The sequence below is a fragment of the Pteronotus mesoamericanus genome, unplaced genomic scaffold, assembly GCF_021234165.1.
Source record: "Pteronotus mesoamericanus isolate MK-2021 breed Mesoamerican mustached bat unplaced genomic scaffold, CSHL_Meso_final contig_116, whole genome shotgun sequence".
NCBI lineage: Eukaryota > Metazoa > Chordata > Mammalia > Chiroptera > Mormoopidae > Pteronotus > Pteronotus mesoamericanus.
In genome coordinates, this window is record NW_026555027.1 from 22,442,790 (window position 1) to 22,460,182 (window position 17,393).

The 17,393-nt window shown below is 36.9% G+C and overlaps 1 protein-coding gene across 1 annotated transcript in view; it reads right to left on the reverse strand.

The window, feature by feature from the left end:
• Positions 1-17,393, reverse strand: part of PLCH1 (phospholipase C eta 1) — a 163,275-nt gene that overhangs the window by 119,003 nt on the left and 26,879 nt on the right. The window lies entirely within an intron of this gene.

Below are 17,393 nucleotides of genomic sequence, written 5' to 3' on the forward strand. Positions count from 1 at the left end.
CAGAGAACATAGGTAGTAAGAAACATAAATTTTCCTCTCCTACACTATATTATTTCAAAAATATTTATTGAATTACAAAATCTGAAACTATACTTTTGAGGAAAAGTTAAGATCTTTTCAATCATATCTCATTTATTTACTCCTTAAGCTTTATCAGTAAATTACAAAATAATTCATTTAGTAAAGATATCACTTAAAAAATAAAATTTTCCTTTAAAGAAGTGTGTTTCTATAGCTAATCTCTATTCGTCTTTGATACAACTACTTCAGTCTGCCTTGATCCAATGATTAAATAATCCTAACTAGAAGTGGGCCTTTCGTATTTGGAAAGTAGTGACAAATGTAATTGCTCTTTCTCCCTGGCTGCCTGCCAAAAATAATCACTGTTCAATATTACAGCTTCTTCCAAAGTAATTTAGAAGTTAATCTTAGAAAAGTAAGATTATCCAGCAGACCTTAGAACCAACTTATCTACTTGTTAGGATTTAAACTCAGAGAGGCAGTGCCACGTTCACAAAGACAAAACCCAAGCTGTCTCCCCAGCGATCCCATAACCACCATTTGGAGATGAGTGGAGCTCATCACAACCCATCTGTAACTGGGAACTAAGCTTTCCCAGCTTTGTTGAAGCATCAAGAAGCGATACAGCTGAAGACTGTGAAGGATGTTGGGCATAGGTCTATTAAATTCCTAGCTGATTCTTGTCTTATTTCCTAGGATAAGGAGTAATGTCTCAATAACCAAGGAGATTTCCTGAGCTCAAAAATGCAGAATATTCCTTTAATGTTCCTGACCACTTGTCTGGGGTGAGATGTTCATTCACTGCTAACCCTCTTCAAACATCAGTGAATCATTAGAGAAAAGGACCTAGTGCTTCATTTGACACTATTATATCAAGTGCCTACTTTGTAATTTCTCTTATTTAACATGAAATTCATTTCTATCTCCAGACTCTTTATGCATATACATGAATGGGGGAGTCTAAGATCTTCTAGAACAGATGGATCTTTTAAAAAGACACCCATACCTGGATTATAAAAGCACTGTTGACTATGTTTAGTGGTCCTTAGCTTCTTACAAGGCTGAATACAATTAAAAGCTATACTTTTCCTAAAATTGCAGGCCCATGGCCACTGGAACATACCATCTTTGCAAAACTATTTTTTTCAGAAGTCAACAGCCTCTTTTACCAACCCAAGCCAACTCTCAGACAAAATTCTGAAATTGTAAAGAATGTTACAGAGAATTCTACACATATCTAAGATGGTGGAGGAGAAAATGAAAGCTACACCAACCTCCTCCATGACCAATCTGGGATTACAACTAAATTGTAGAGAAATCTACTTGAATAGCCAAATGAACACTAGCTGGAGAGAAACCATACAACCACAGACAGACAGAAGAAACCACTTCACCGCAACAAGACTGGTAGGGGATGTGGAGGAGACACAAGAGGGTTGCTTGGGCTCTCACAGGCAGCAGCTAAAGTGCTGCAGGGACATTTCAGCAGTCAGAGAGATCCCCCTGAGAAGTGTGGGGTCTAAACCCCAAGCTGGGCTCCCCACCCTATAGCACCAGAGCCAGAAAGGAACCCAGGTAACATCCAGCTGTGAAGAGCAGCAGGGGTTCTGTCAGCCAGGGAAAGACAGCTGGAGACACAGAGAACCTTTTAAAGGGACAAACCACAAAATTTCGTTCACAGCAACTTACGCTGGGTGCCAACAAAGGGAGTGAAGTGTAGACTAGAGACGCTTGAGGAGAGTCTGGGGTTGGTGCCTCTGGGAAGAGAACTGAGGGAAGAGTTGCCAGGATCCATGTGCTCAGTTATTCTCCAAACTGTAGGAGCCATCACTCTCAGGCAGAGCACTTCTCTCTGAATGGCATCCGCCTGAGGGGAAGCTATAGCTCCACCCATAGGAGTTACTCTGCCCCACCATGTGGTGCTTAAGCCTAACTGTTGCTTACAGAGAGATCAGCTTAACAACTGATCAGATTAATGGCTGATTACTTTAACATCTCAGGCAGAAAATACAAAGATGCAACCAAAATGGAAAGACAAAAAAAATAGACTCAAAATGAAAGTACAACAGAATTTTCCAGAACTAGATGAAATGAAAGTAAGCAATTTATCAGATAGTTTAGAGTAATGATTATAAGGATACTCAATAGCATGAAAAAAGACATAGAAACCATAAAAAAGGATCAGTCAGAAATAAAGAATGCAATATCTTAGATAAATGATACACTGGAAGGAATAAACAGTAGGTTAGATGAAGCAGAAGATCAAATCAGTGTTTTGGAAGACAAGGTAGACAAAAACACCCAAACAAAGCAGCAAAAAGAAAGATGAATTTTAAAAAATGAGGAGAGCTTAAGAAACATCTTGGACAATATCAAGCATAACAATATCCACGTCACGAGACTACCAGAAGAAGAGGCTGAGCAAGGGATTGAGAACCTACTTGAAGAAATAATAACCAAAAACTGGTGAAGGAAAAACTTGCACAAGTCCAGGAAGCTTTGAGAGACCCAGACAAGTTGGACCCAAAGACACCTACACCGAGGCACATCATAATTAAAATGCCAAGGTTTAAAGATAAGGAGAGAATCCTAACAGCCACAAGAGAAAAGCAGGTAGTTAGCTACAAGAGAGCACCAATTAGGCTGTCATTTGATTACTCATTAGAAACACTTCAGGCCAGAAGGGGTTGGTGTGAAATATTCAAAGTGATGAAAAGCAAGGACCTACAACCAAGGCGAATTTACCCAGCAAAGTTATCATGTAAAACCAAAGGAGAAATAAGGAGCTTCCCAGACAAGAAAAAGCTAAAGGAGTTCGTTAACATCAAACCAGTACTGCAACAAATGTAAAAACACTTGCCTTAAGAAGAGAAAGCGGGGTCAAGGGGGAGGAAAACAGTCTAACAATAAAATGGCACTACATATGTATCTATCAATAATCATCTTAAATGAAATGATTTAAATCCTCTGTCCAAAATACATAGGATGACTGAATGGCTAAGAAAACAAGGCCCATATATATGCTGCCTTCAAGAGACCCATCTCAGATGCTAAAATCCTCAACAAAATATTAGCAAACTGAATATAGCAATACATCAAAAAGATCATACACCATGATCAAGTGGGATTTATTCTGAGAATGCAAGGATGGTACCACATTCACAAATCAATAAATGTAATTCACCACATAAACAAAATGAAGGATAAAAACTACATGAACATATCAGTTGGTACAGGAAAAGCATTTGATAAACTCCAGTACCTATGTGTGATAAAAACTCTTAGCAAAGTAGGATTAGAGAGAACATGCCTAAACATAATAAAGGCCATAAAAATTCACTGCCAGCATCATACTCAACAGGCAAAAACTGTAAGCATTCCCCTTAAGATAAGAACAAGACAAGGATGTCAGCTTTCACCTCTCTCATTCAACATAGTTCTGGAAGTCCTAGCCACAGCAATCAGACAAGAAGAAGAAATAAAAGGCATCCAAACTGGAAAAGAAGAAGTAAAACTGTCATGATTTGCAGATGACATGATACTGTATATAGAGAACCCCAAAGATTCCACCAAGAAACTACTAGAACTGATAAGTGAATTCAGCAAAGTAGCAAGATACAAAATTAATATTCAGAATTCAGTTGCATTTTTATATGCCAATAATGAACTAACAGAAAGGGAAATTTTAAAAAAATCCCACTTACAATTGATTCAAAAATAAAATGCCTAGAATAAACCTAACCAAGGATGTAAAAGACCTGTACTTGGAAAGTTAGAAGAAGCTTTAGAAAGAAATCAAAGAAGATACAAATAAGTGGAAGCATGTACCATGTTCATGAACAGGACAAATTAATATCATTAAAATGTCCACACTACCCAAAGCAATCTAGAGATTCAATACAATTCCTATCAAGATTCCAATGATATATTTCACAGAACTAAAACAAACATTTCAAAAATGTATATGGAACCACAAAAGGCCTTCATAGCAACTGTGATCCTGAGAAAGATGAACAAAGTTGGAGCAATCATACTACCTAATATCAAACTAAGGCCTTAGTAATCACAACAGTATGGTACTGCATAAAATCAGACACATAGATCAACGGAACAGAATAGAGGGCCCAGAAATGAACCTACACCTTTATAGTCAATTAACATTCGACAGAAGAAACAAACGCATACAATGGACTAAAGATAGTCTATTCAATAAATGGTGTTGGGGAAATTGGACAGATACATGCAGAAAAGTAAAACTAGACCACCTTCTTATACCACACACAAGAATAAATTCAAAATGGATCAAAGACTTAAATGTTAGATCCAAAACCATAAAAATCCTAGAAGAAAATGTAGGCAGCAAAATCTCAGATATTGCTCATAGAATTTTTTTTATCTGATATATCTCCTCAGGCAAGTGACACAAATGAAAAAATGAACAAATGGGACTTAATCAAACTGAAAATTTTTGCACAGCAAAGGAAATCATCAACAAAATAAAAAGACAACCCACAGAATGGGAGAAACATATCCACCAATACATCTCTCTGGCAAGGGGCTAATATCCAAAATTTATTAAGTACTTACAAAACTCAACACCAAAAAAACAAACAACCCAATTAGAAAATGGGCAAAGGACCTGAATCAGCACTTCTCCAAAGAGGACATATACATGACAAATAGACATATGAAAAGATGCTCAACATCACAAATCATCAGAAAAATGCAAATAAAAACCACAATGAGACATCACCTTCACACCTGTCAGAATGGCTATTATCAATAGATCAATAAACAACAAGTGCTGGCAAGGATATGGAGAAAGGGGAACCCTAATGCACTGTTGGTGGGAATGCAGACTGGAGCAGCCACTGTGGAAAGCATTACGGAGATACCTCAAAAATTAAAAATGGATCTGCCTTTTGACCCAGCAATCCCACTTCTGGTGGTACATCGAAAGGAACCATAAATACTAATTCAAAAGAACATAAGCACCCCTACATTCACTGCAGCGTTATTTACAAATCACCAAGATATGAAAAAAGTGCAGGTATCCATCGATAGGTGAGTGCATAAAACAACTATGAGACCTTTACACAATTAAACTCTACTCAGCCATAAAAAAGAAGAAAATTTCACCCTTTGCAACAGCATGGATGGACCTGGAGAACATTATGCTAAGTGAAATAAGCCAGTTAGAGAAATACAAATACTCATATGTGAATCCAACGAACAAACTGAACAAACAAGCAAAACAGAGACAGACTCATGGATGGAGAATAGATGACGGCTAGTTGGAGGAGGGTGGTGAGGGGAAAGTTACAGGCTAAAGGGATTAAGGAAAAAGGACTCAGGGACATGGACAACAGTGAGGTGATTGCTGGGAGTGGAGGGTATAAGGGGACTAAATGGTAATGGAAAAAATATAATAAAGATTGTATATTTTTTAAAAAACGCATTTGAAATTGAGGTGGCAGCAGCAAATCTTAAACTCCAAGGCTATTTCCAGCCAGCTACAGTAGGTGTTACACAAGAAGGAATGTTCAATAGCTAATGCCTTTGGAATCCCACTGTGTGCTCAGCACTATACTAAAGAGCACAAGGATTTGCAAAGGAAAATAGCACTGCTTCTATCCCTGAGCAACATCTATTCCATCCTAATATCCTAATGCTAGAACTTATTTAACTACAGATGCACCTGAACTTTAGCTAAATAATTTCAGCGACTGCAAGAGCAGGGGGTAAAGAGCTCTGAAATAATTCGTCTGCCCATTTATCCATATAAGTCTCGGGTTTTGCCTCATCTTTTGTGCATTTGGATTTTACATTATTGAAAGAAAATCAATGTGCTTCTTTAAAAGAAAAAATAAAGTCCCTTGTTGAAAAATAAATTGACAATTTTCCTTTTCCTATGTACCGTAGGATAAGTGGCTCCCTTAGGGTGACTTCATAGGTAATTGAATTTCATATGAAATTTATCAAATAACAAAGGTCTGGTATGCTCTGCAGAACATCCCATGTAGCTCAAACCCCGACCTGCCTGCAGATTTCAAATATAATGCCACATGGAGAACTGCTATAGTGAAGAATAGAGAATTACTGTCTCCTTAGTGAATCAGCAGAATCTATAGGGAAAGCCCAACAATTGACCCATCCATATCCTAGCAGGGGGTCCATCACCTGTACAGTTCAGTAGAAAGCCTTGAACATACTGTCTGGACAAGCTTTTAATTTACTAGAATTAGAGGAGATACTGTCATGATCTTAAATCAATCATTTTCTTTGCCATAGCCTGAGACTAGCAAAATAAGCCAGAGAAAACAGTGAATACATTGCAAACAAATAGCCACAGTCCCAATGAGAACTCTCATTAATTGATCTTTGCTTTCTATGTTTATGTATTTCTTTCTCTTTTTGCAGTAATTAAAAGGGATATTAAATCTTTGGTTTCAATTCCAAAACTCTCAATAATTGAGCAACAAACAATAATTGAGGACCAACACCATGGAGGACATTGCTGTAGGTTCTAGAGATGCCTAGTGGAATCAGGCTCTGTCTCTGTTCTGCAAATTTCTTATGGCAACACTCCCTCGTATTTTCAGTTGCTAAATTCTACAAAGGTTTTCTACGGACATATCTCATGGTTTTGCACCCTTTTAAAATCTAACTGCTCAAAAAAGAGAGAGGGAGAAAGCTACAAAAATGTATGCACTAAACATAGCTGCAAAAACACCTCTTTTGTAATATATGATTTAATCAAGTTAGACAAGTGCCTTTGGTTAGACTTGGGTAGCTAAGAATATGCATGGAAAGTAAATCTTGACCCAGTTCTATCATTAACTAACTGTTGAAATCTCTTGCTTTTTTTTCTCCTCTTTTCTCTTCCTTCTTTCCATAAGCCAACCAAAGTATTCGATTTCTTGATTAACCCAATTAAAGAGACTGTTTCTCTAGATAGTAGCATCTATAAAAATGTTATTTCCCAGCAAACTTCTCCCTACCTCTCATACGAAGGGAGGGGTCTGCCCATTCACTTTGCATCTTCTCCCACAAGGCTGCATGTGCCTCAAGCAAGGACTATGCCTTATCTCTCCTACCATCCTTGGTACCCAGCACATGCATGATGCCTAATAGCTACTAGGCAGTCAAAAAAAGGTCAGCTCCATGAACTTCCCCTTCATTATCTGTCTTCATATCTCTACATGCTCAATACTGAATTGGTACTGATTGACTAATATAAAACTTAACTTGCCAATCATTAGAGGAAAAGACTTACTACAGTTTGTACCACCATTGTTCAGGCCATTAGGTCTTCAAACTAGCAAAGTCAGGCTGCATAACAAGCAGAAACTAGCATTAATGAGATGGTGCACTTGTATCAACTGCCCTTTACTTTTTTACTCTCTGCAATAATCACTCATTTCACAGTTGCCAACCATAATATAAGTTGAACAGTGATGTGTCATAAACAGTTTTGATGACTGTACCAATTATAATGATGAGAAGTGGCATTTGCTCATGTTCAGACCCGGCAAAGGGAGCACAGACGAGGGGATTCAGCTGGGACTGAACTCAGGGTGCCTGATTATCTTGGCTATTTGGCTATTCAAAGGGTACAAATGGGCCTGTGGTGCTTGCCCACTACAGTGCAGAGGCATCCTTCCTACTGAAATTGCTTTCCAGCTGCATAATTTTTTAACTACAGGGCTCCAAGAAAAGATTTCAGCTCCTCAGCAAGGATTCTGTGAGCATATGCTATGTCTCAGACACTGTCCTAAATATCAAATGATTAAGCCCTCAGACATTCAACGTCAAGTTCAAAGGCTGGCAAATTTTTTGTGTAAAGAGACAGATAGTAAATGTTTTAGTCTTTAGGGGCCACATAGTTTCTGTGACAATCACTCACCTTCGAGGGTAGTGCAAAAACAGTCTAAGAAACTATATATACTATTGAATATGAGTGTTACAGTAAAGCTTTATTTACAAAAACATGTAGCTGGCCAGGTTTGGCCAACAGGATTTTGCTAGTTCCTGGCCTAATCCATGAGTCACGTACATATCTTTAAAAATGCAAAACAGTAAGACCTGTGTGACTGAAAGTTTCCCCTTGTATTTGCATAACACTTTAGAAAGAATGACGTTATTTCATGTCCAATGACAAAATTTAATCCATGAGAATTGTCGCAAACCCTTTGAGGTGGGTAGGTCTTATTTTCCTCACTTTATAAGTGAGAAAACTGAAGCTTAAGTAATTTAAAGAACTTTAAGTCATTCCATAGCTAGAGGTGATATTTTTTAAAAAATCAGTTGTCTACTGTGCATTTATGTAGTTCCCCTTCTTACTATAACAAAACAATTACTGCAATCGACATCTCTAGTGCTCTATCTTTGTGTGAGTGCTTTTACAGGACTAGTTTCTGGAAGTCAAGCTGCAGAGCCCAAGCGCTTTGTCTCCTGTCCCACTGCCCTTCAGAAACACTAACTCAGACTCCCTTTCCTTTAACTTTTGAAAACACAAAATTCTTTAGTCCTCTTCCTTGTAAGTTTTTAAAACGTCCTCTCGGTTGGGCCTGTGGAAGATCCTAAACGCAAAACGTTTAGAAGTTATGTTTAGTAAGGGGACGGGGTGCTTCATTTATTCAATTCATCTCAGTGACTAGAAGCAGAGTGGCTTATGGATGTGAGAGAATTAGCAGGAAAGAAGTCGGCACACATGATCAAATATCAAATCTTCCAGGGAATACTGAATACTGTGGGTGAGCTGAGATTATGGAAATTGAGTGGGTAAGCTGTTTCTGCATTTATGTAATACTCTAAGTAATAAGCTGTTTTGCTAATTAAAAATCACCTAAGGGTCTGTGTAACTTATTGCTTCCTTAGGTTTTTCTTTTCATGCCTTTATCATATGCTTGACTGATTTTTGGTTTGGTTATATAGTAACTAGGTAAAAGGGTAAGTACATGAGGAGAGTAAGAGAAAAAATACAGATAGAAACTGCCATAAGTTGTCAACCATGAGAGAAAGGAAGGGATGGGACACAGATAAGGCGCATGTGGAAGGTACTAAAATGAGTAAGCATGTACTATTAGAGGCAAGATGCAACATTTACTGAAGGCCTATGTACTGAGCACTGGGCAAGGCTTGTTACACACATCATCTCATTAAATCCTCACAGCTCTTCAAAATGCATAGAATCCATGTTTTTTAAATGAGGAAAATGAGTGCCAGTGAAATTGGCTTAGGTGATTACCAAAAAAGGTATGCTTCTATTAGAATTTTTGTTTCTTTTGCTCCTATTTCTGTCCCCATCTCGTATTCACCCCGCTGCACCAAAGCACTGGAGAGAAATCCTGGAGGAGGGCTTCCGGGCTGCCCTGCCCCAGTGTTCCTCATCTCTCATTTTGGAGTAAAAAGAAACAAAGGGATGACAAATTAAAAAAGGGAATGAGTTGCATGTGAGAATGAGGAAACATGAATTTAAAAAAACAAGATAATACATTATGTATTGAGTAAATGAAAATTTTAAAAAGTTGAAGAAAGGAGTATAAACTTAGAATTGTGCCCAGAAGACAAAAATAAATTACTTTAGGATAAAGAAGTAGCACAATAAAACAATGGCATAAAACACACACACACATATGCATACATCAAAAGAAGAAATTAAAAAAGAAGGAAAAGACAAATCATGCCTAGAAACAACAGAATTATAAAGCTGGATATTTTGACCAAGACAGTATGTCCAGCTGCTTAATCTTGACTGATCCCTAAAGGAACCCATTTTCCATGCTCTTGATATTTGTATCATATGCCAGTTTTCCCACCACCCTTTTTAAATGCAGTGACCAAAACTGTAGCCTCTCTTTAAATAAGTGCCATACACACCCAGTGATTACAAAGAGCATGTCAGCCAGTCCTGGTAATACTGTTTGCACGAACAGCTGACAGCTTTAGAACTCTCATCAGCTTCTTGTTCTCCATGATGCTCAGGGCTTCTGCCAGGCCTGCCAACATTTGTGTTGCTTTGTTTTTGATCTTATTGACATCTCTCTGTGCCTAGAAGAAAAGCTAAGGAAAGTATCTTAGAAAACTCCCTTCTAGCCCAACACAAAGGGTAGGCATCTGCTCCAAGGTCTTCCAGCTCATACATGGCAGAGCCAGGGAAATACTAGCCATTGATTATTATCTTCATGGACTTGCATGTGGCTTTATAAATCAAACATACTCCAAATTTTATTTCAATGGAAAAAAAAAGGAAATGAAAACACTAGGGCAAGAAAATTTAAAAACAAAAAGGAAGACTATGTGGAAGAAAGATCACTACCAACAGAAGAATGAGTGCCCAGAGTGGGAAAAGTAAGAAACGTACGAGTAGAACAGCTTCATTCCTCATACACTTTATTTTTTTCTTTGCCCTTGTGTATAGATCTTGCTTCCATTCACCACTGCCTTAGGGAAAAGTGCATCAATTTGAAATAGAAAAAAGGTAAGTAGTAGGAGAATATGAAATGAAGTTCAGAATGACTATACACAAAATAAGAAGAGGACTGGCCAGCCAAATTCTTTAAATAAGATGAAAATTAAGTGGTAAATAAGAAACTTGAGACACGATCTCTCTTCCTCCCCACCCCACCACCAAAACTTGTCTACGTCTTTTCATTATATTCCCATGCCTGCCTTCACTCGTTGTCCTAGTTGATTTTCTGGACTTTCCATTTTTCAAAACATCAATAAGAATCTAGGGGGAAAATGAGTAAATTTTAAAATTATGAAAATTACAGAATGAGGAGAGTATAAAGTAATTGAAATTAACCTTCAAATCTCAAGAGAATGCTCACTGTAAAAGGGCATTTAGTTATTAAGTCTAGCGTAGTTACTAAGTGATAATAGCTAAATAAATAATAGCTGCAGTCCTATCTCATGTCCATTCTGAGGCTCAACAAGTAGAAATAGGAAGGTGAGGTAATGGAATGGCCCATACAATTTAAATTTTTCATTCTTCTTGTTGATCACAAAAAATTTAATACTCTGTGAGACCTCCATTACTGATATGTCTTCTTCTGTATAAGAGTACACACACCTATTCACACACATACACACACTCCTGAAAGAATGCAAACCCACACGCCAAAGTATCACCAAGGCTAATATCTGAGGAGTGAAAAAGGCAAGGAGAAATTTCATTTAGTACTTGATTTTTTAAAAAACAATCATCAGGTATAATTTTGGACATTCAAAATGAAACAAAGAAAAAGAAAATGGCAAATGACGACAAATGAGTTTAGACAGGAGAGGGAAAAGTGTAAAGAGAAACTATAAAAGAGAATAACAAAATTGTCCTTTAGAGCTTTTATTTCATCTTCTTTTCCTCTTCTGAATTTGTATCTACATTGGGGAAGGAGGAGTGACTAAGACTGCTGCTCATATATCCTCTCAAGTTTTATCTTTTCTCGCTCTCCTTAGAAAAACGGGCAATACTGACACCGATTTTAAAGAAAAACAAAAAGCAACAGGTCACGGGACTAGATTAAACCCTTATGTTATGCACATCTACAACCATGACTTATTCTTTAAACAGATCACTAGAAGCAATCATTCACCTTTCTTCAAAGAGACAGCTGAAGTAACTCTAGCTCACTCATGGTAGCTTCTGTTTTGTTGACAAGTAATTAGAGATAGTACAGGATCATTTGTCAAAAACTCAATGACGAGGGTTCATGGCCTTAAATGCCTGCACCAGTTTCTCAAGTAGATTGCAGGACATTTAATCTTTGGCAGTTGAATCAATTCTTCACAGCACTTTTTTTTTTTTTTTTCCTAAAATACCACATTTTTGCCCTGACCGGGTAGCTGAGCTAGTTGGAGAATCACCCATACACCAAAAGGTTGCAGGTTTGATTCCAGGCCAGGGGACATATGTAGGTTGCGGGTTTGATCCTTGATAAGGGAGCATACAGGAGGCAACCAATTGATTTCTCTCTCTCTCCTTCTTGAATCAATAAACATATCCTCAGATGAGGCTAAATAAATAAATTACCACATTTTTTCCTAAAATACCACTCTATCTTTCCTAAAATAGCAATTTTATGTCATCCATCCACTGCAAAGCTTACCGTCTTGTCCCTTTCTTTATTAGATTCAACCCAAACTCCTCAGGGGGATATAGAAAACCTTGTATGAATTGGTTTCACCGTAACTATTCTTACCCCACTGCCTCCTTACGCCAAACCCAGTGTAATCTACCGCCCCACTCTTCTTTCTGTCTCTCACTCAGGAAGCACGCATCTGCAGATCTTTTTACTCAAGGGAACAGCAGGCCAACCTGTGGTCTGGGGAAAGGCATATACAAAAAGCAGAAGTTAAACTGCGACATCTTCATAGAGGTGATAGAGACTTTTTTACACAGAAGACAACTGATCATTTCCTGCCTATGTATCATCATCTCCAAGAAAATAACAATATCAGGGAAAGGGAACATCACTGCATGGCCCATGGGATTCAAATGTGGGCTCTCCCAATTACAGTGCAACCTAGGGCAAGTTATTTTTCTCTCCCTGTACCTCAGATTCCTCAACCTAAAATGGAGGTAGCAACTAGATGTGCCTTGTTGAGTTATGATAAAGACCACTGGTGGTCAAAATTATTATCAGGCACTCAATTTTTTCTAATGAATGTGATGTGACTATCTGCTATAGAGATCTCCAGAATCTGTCCTTTTCCTCAGACATCATTTTCTGAAGCAGTATCCTTAACCAAAATTAACTTAGGTGATGGCTTTGCTCTGGTGAGAATTTACAGTCACAATAACATTATTTTATGTAGTCATAGTATGTAAACTTTTCTTATTGATATTAATCTTTTAAAATTAACCTTATAGCCAAAACATGGAAGGTGTAATTAAGAGTACCTAAAAAGAATGGAAAAAATATTCTATGTGATGAAAGTTAGGAGGAATAGGGAGAGAAAGCATTGGTAAAGGACTGCTATCATCACTAGATAGAGTATTTAGAGTATTTCTATTTGGCAGAGCGGGAAACAAAAGTGTAAGTGAATTGTTAAAGTTACAATGGTAACCAATAGAATAACTGAAAGAGATGTGGGGGTGAAGCTAGAGGTGAGTTAATTCCTCATCTAACATAGGAGAAAATCAATAGATAATATCAAAATAGAAAAAGCACTAGATAGTAGTATAAGCACATCATTTAGAGATATGAAAGTAACACTAAAATCCTACAAAAAGGAAAGTCAAATAGTTAAAAGTAGTTTCTTTAAGGAAGAGGAGAAGACGGCTGAGAGAGAAAACCATATTTTCTATACTAGTTCTCCTATACGACAGTAGTAAAAATTTTCAACTGCTTTTAAAAATAAGAAAATGTAACTGAAAAAATCTATCCACAATGTCAACTAAAACCAACTACATAAAGAAAAGTCTAAACCTTTACTAACATAAATGACCTAAAATACGGTGAATCCTACTATGTGCCTGAAAGGGAGCGCTCAATATCTTAAAGTGGGTGCTTCTGTTCCGTTATTCTGTAGATGTAATGCAATTCCAATAAAAAATTACAACAGGATGACTTTTGGGACTTGACAGGCTATTTCTAAAATTTATCTGGAATAGAAAATACATGAACTCACCCTAACAGATAGTTTAGAGCTAGACTGATAGGTCTGTGGGACAGAATAAAGGACACAGCATCATCTTTATTAAATAGGAAAATAGCTGTTTTAATGAAATTAAATACCAAGACATGGCCACTGACCTCCCTACTCTAAGGTGAAGATGGGACTGACAAAGCAAACAACATGGCAACATTCAAATCAATATCCTGTAACCTAAAACACAGTGAGCTGAAGTTCTCTGCGCTTCTTGAGGAAATAAGACTTTGATTTCTGTAAAAGAAGAACAAAAATACTGATAATTGGCACAATCCTGTCTAATGGACAAGAGGTATCAAACTTAGTAAGAGCAGAAATGTTGGATTTCATACCAGACAATAACAGACTTAGAGCTGATTTATCCCAACTGTCAGACAGTGACCGGATGAAAAGCGTGTGCAGAGGAAGAAGCAGCGTGAATTCTAGGGCAGCTTTGATCAGTGGGCAAAGGACACCAGTGTGAAGTTGAGAGCACAGTGTTTTCTTATGAAAGATCTATCGAAGCTAAGAAACTTGAGTAGAAACCACTGTATTCTCACCTATTTACTGCAACAGGCTTCTGGTCTCCCTTGCTCCAGCCTCATTGTCCGCCCCCCTCCCATCTCTGAACTGTTGATATTTCTGAACAGAGTTCTTTTTGGATATCAGATCAGATTAGCTTCTCCCCAGCTTAAAACCTTCTGCTGCTTTTTAAAAAAATGTCCACATTTCTTAACCTGGATTATGGGGTCTTTATTATAACCCCTAGCCCTTGCCTATTTCTCCATCTTCAATCTTTGCTTATCTACCTGATACAATCCTTTTTATTCTTCAAGTGTCAGTTCAAATGTCACCTCCAGAAGTCCTTTGCTGACTTCTTCACACTCAAGGTATATAAGCATGTCTTTGCACTATACCGCAAGTTACTGAAAAGAGGTTAATACCTTTATTTATATCCTCAATGAGCACCTTCAATGTATTGAAAACATTCAATATACCTGTGATTGTACCAATTATTAGCATTTAAAATTTCCATAAGAAACACTCTATTTTCCCTCCCTAAAAATGGTCTTGTACAAAAAATTCAAATGACATAATGATAGAAATTACACGTATCTAAATGTTTAGCATCTCCTAAGAGCAAAAATCTTTGCGATCAAAAGAGTAGGTCCAGCCATCAGGACCAGGCTAGATTCCAGCCACGGATCTACTTCACATCTTGGAGAAAACTGGGCAGTCTATGTTCTTTCCCCTTAAAAAAGAGCGAGATTGCTGTGGTTTCTCCCTGCTCTAGAAATGTAGGACTCACTCCTACATTGGCATCGCCCCTACAAGGCATTCACACACAGCAGGCACACTGCTAGCATGTAGGTTATACTGAGCCCAGGGGGAAATTAGTAGCAGATGTTACCAAGGTTCTAGGTTAAAGTGGTTTTTTATTTGCACTCCAAAATAAATACAGTTTCTTTTCCATTAAAATGATGAAATGTGTATCATTCTTATTTCTATAATTGTATCATTTTACATTTCTGGGGTGCTTTTCCATCTTCCAAATGCTTTCAGAGACATTACACCAGTAATTCTTAGAACCACCTTGTGAAGTAAGCAAGAGAGTAGTATTATCTCTTGTCACTGAAAAGGAATCTGGGGTTCACAGATATAACACAATTACAAAAACACTTGCCTTAGATGCCTAAAGCTTGTCTGACTTCTGTGTTTATGTTGCAGTTTAAGTCCCTTACATGTTCTGTGTTGATTGCTTTAAGAATCACTCAGATGATTTCTAACTTGGAGGTTTAGTACATTATACTGAATTTTAAGGCTAATAATAACAATTTCCTAAGTATATACAAAAATACAAAGTGTAGGAGTAGTACTGACTTTTACACTTAATACACAGTTTTAAAGCTAAGGAAGTACCATCAAAACAGCGTTCTTCTCTTTGATCTCCCTGGCTCTGAATGAACATTTTTCAGCTTTGTATCCCCATTGATTGAAACCACCTCCACTAACATTACTGTTTATGAATACAACTCAGGTTTCATGAGAATTCAGACTCTATTAATTTTATACACTCTGAAATGCAGTTGATCTGTATATTTTAAGATATTCCACTTAAAACTGATCTGGAATTCAGCAGAAAGATCTCTTTTAAAATAGTCTTTCCACCTACAAAGACGATTTTAATGCCAAGATGTATGGTCAGTAAAGGAAATTTTTCACTCTGCTAAATAAACCATGAAATAACTAAAAATCTATTGACTAAAATATGAAACATACTCATTTTTCTTATATCTCTAGTAAGGCCATCAAGATGTGAAGGCGTCTACCTTGAAACAAGACACATTTCTCAACTTTAAAAGCTTACATGACTAGAAAACTTCATTCCAATTTCCATAATGTTTCAGAATTAAAGTTTTAACTTTAACTTTAATCTTAAGGATTACTCTATGTGGCAAACGTCGTTTCTGTCATTATTTTCACGAGGTATAAAGTAAGACAACCCTGATAGTACAGGATGCAATTCAATTTATCTCTGCATTCAGCATACAAGAGTTTCCAGGCACATTCAAAGTCAAAACTCTAAGTGGAAAATCCTCTAACAAATTGCATAGAAATTAAACCAAATTCTACTCTATTCCTCTATAAAAGGTCCTTCCAAGGGCTGGAAAACAGAATGCTCCAGAAATCTGAACCATGGTCTAATTTATATTTTGAGTAAAAAGCTATCATCAGTGCTGCTACTGTGAACATGACACATTGAAGTTGATGCCATAAACCAGCAACAATCTCAAGAAAGGCTCTCAGATCCAGCATTGACGTTTCTAAAGTTACATTTGAGTAGATGCACACGCAATATCTGAAATAACAGACCAATTTCAGTTTGAAAATAAGTTTTACAAGACATTTCTTGACATGTCACTTATTCTGTCTGACCAGGCAGGAACATTTCTGATAATTCAAGAAAAATCTCCATGTATTTTAAATTTCTGATATCTGCAAATTCATACTTTAAAACGTTTCTCTCATGCTACTGGGAGCTAACAGGCTCTATGAACATGACACATGGATCCTGCCTCCATTTTATCCGTGCTGAAGACTTTGCCATTTCATTTTAGAAAGCTAATTATAAACATATAATGCATAATTATAATTATTAAACATGACTATCTTGATACACACTGGGAATCATTCTGTCCAGATTATCATAAAAGTTAAAATACAGCTTAACTCATCTTTATTCAAACTAAATAGGACTCGACAGTGTTTAAATTAAAACCCACTGTTTGTAAGCACTATAGACAAAATGTGAAGCATGTAATCCTTGGTTTGAACCTAAGAATACAAAAGGTTTTGTCACTGACCACTGTATTACAATAATGCACTTCCAATTTGTCAGCATGCAAATTCTGCCTTTATAAAAGTACACATTTGAAAGAGAAAAATAAACCTTTTACCTAATCAAAAACACTTTGTTACATTTTCATCTCATATTGAAATATAATATTCTCAAATATGCTGTCTGGAGTCAGATAAATCTTTAACTTAACATGAAATAAAATAAGAAATGTATACCATCTTTTACTAGGACCATTACACTTACCTTAAAATTAGTAGTAGGACTCTTACCTTTTTCTGGACTTAAGTTTTTATACACTTCAAGGTCTGCCATTAAATTTAATATTGTTACACATTATTGGCAAGTGCAGTAAAATGTGTCTCTAAAGGCAAAGCCT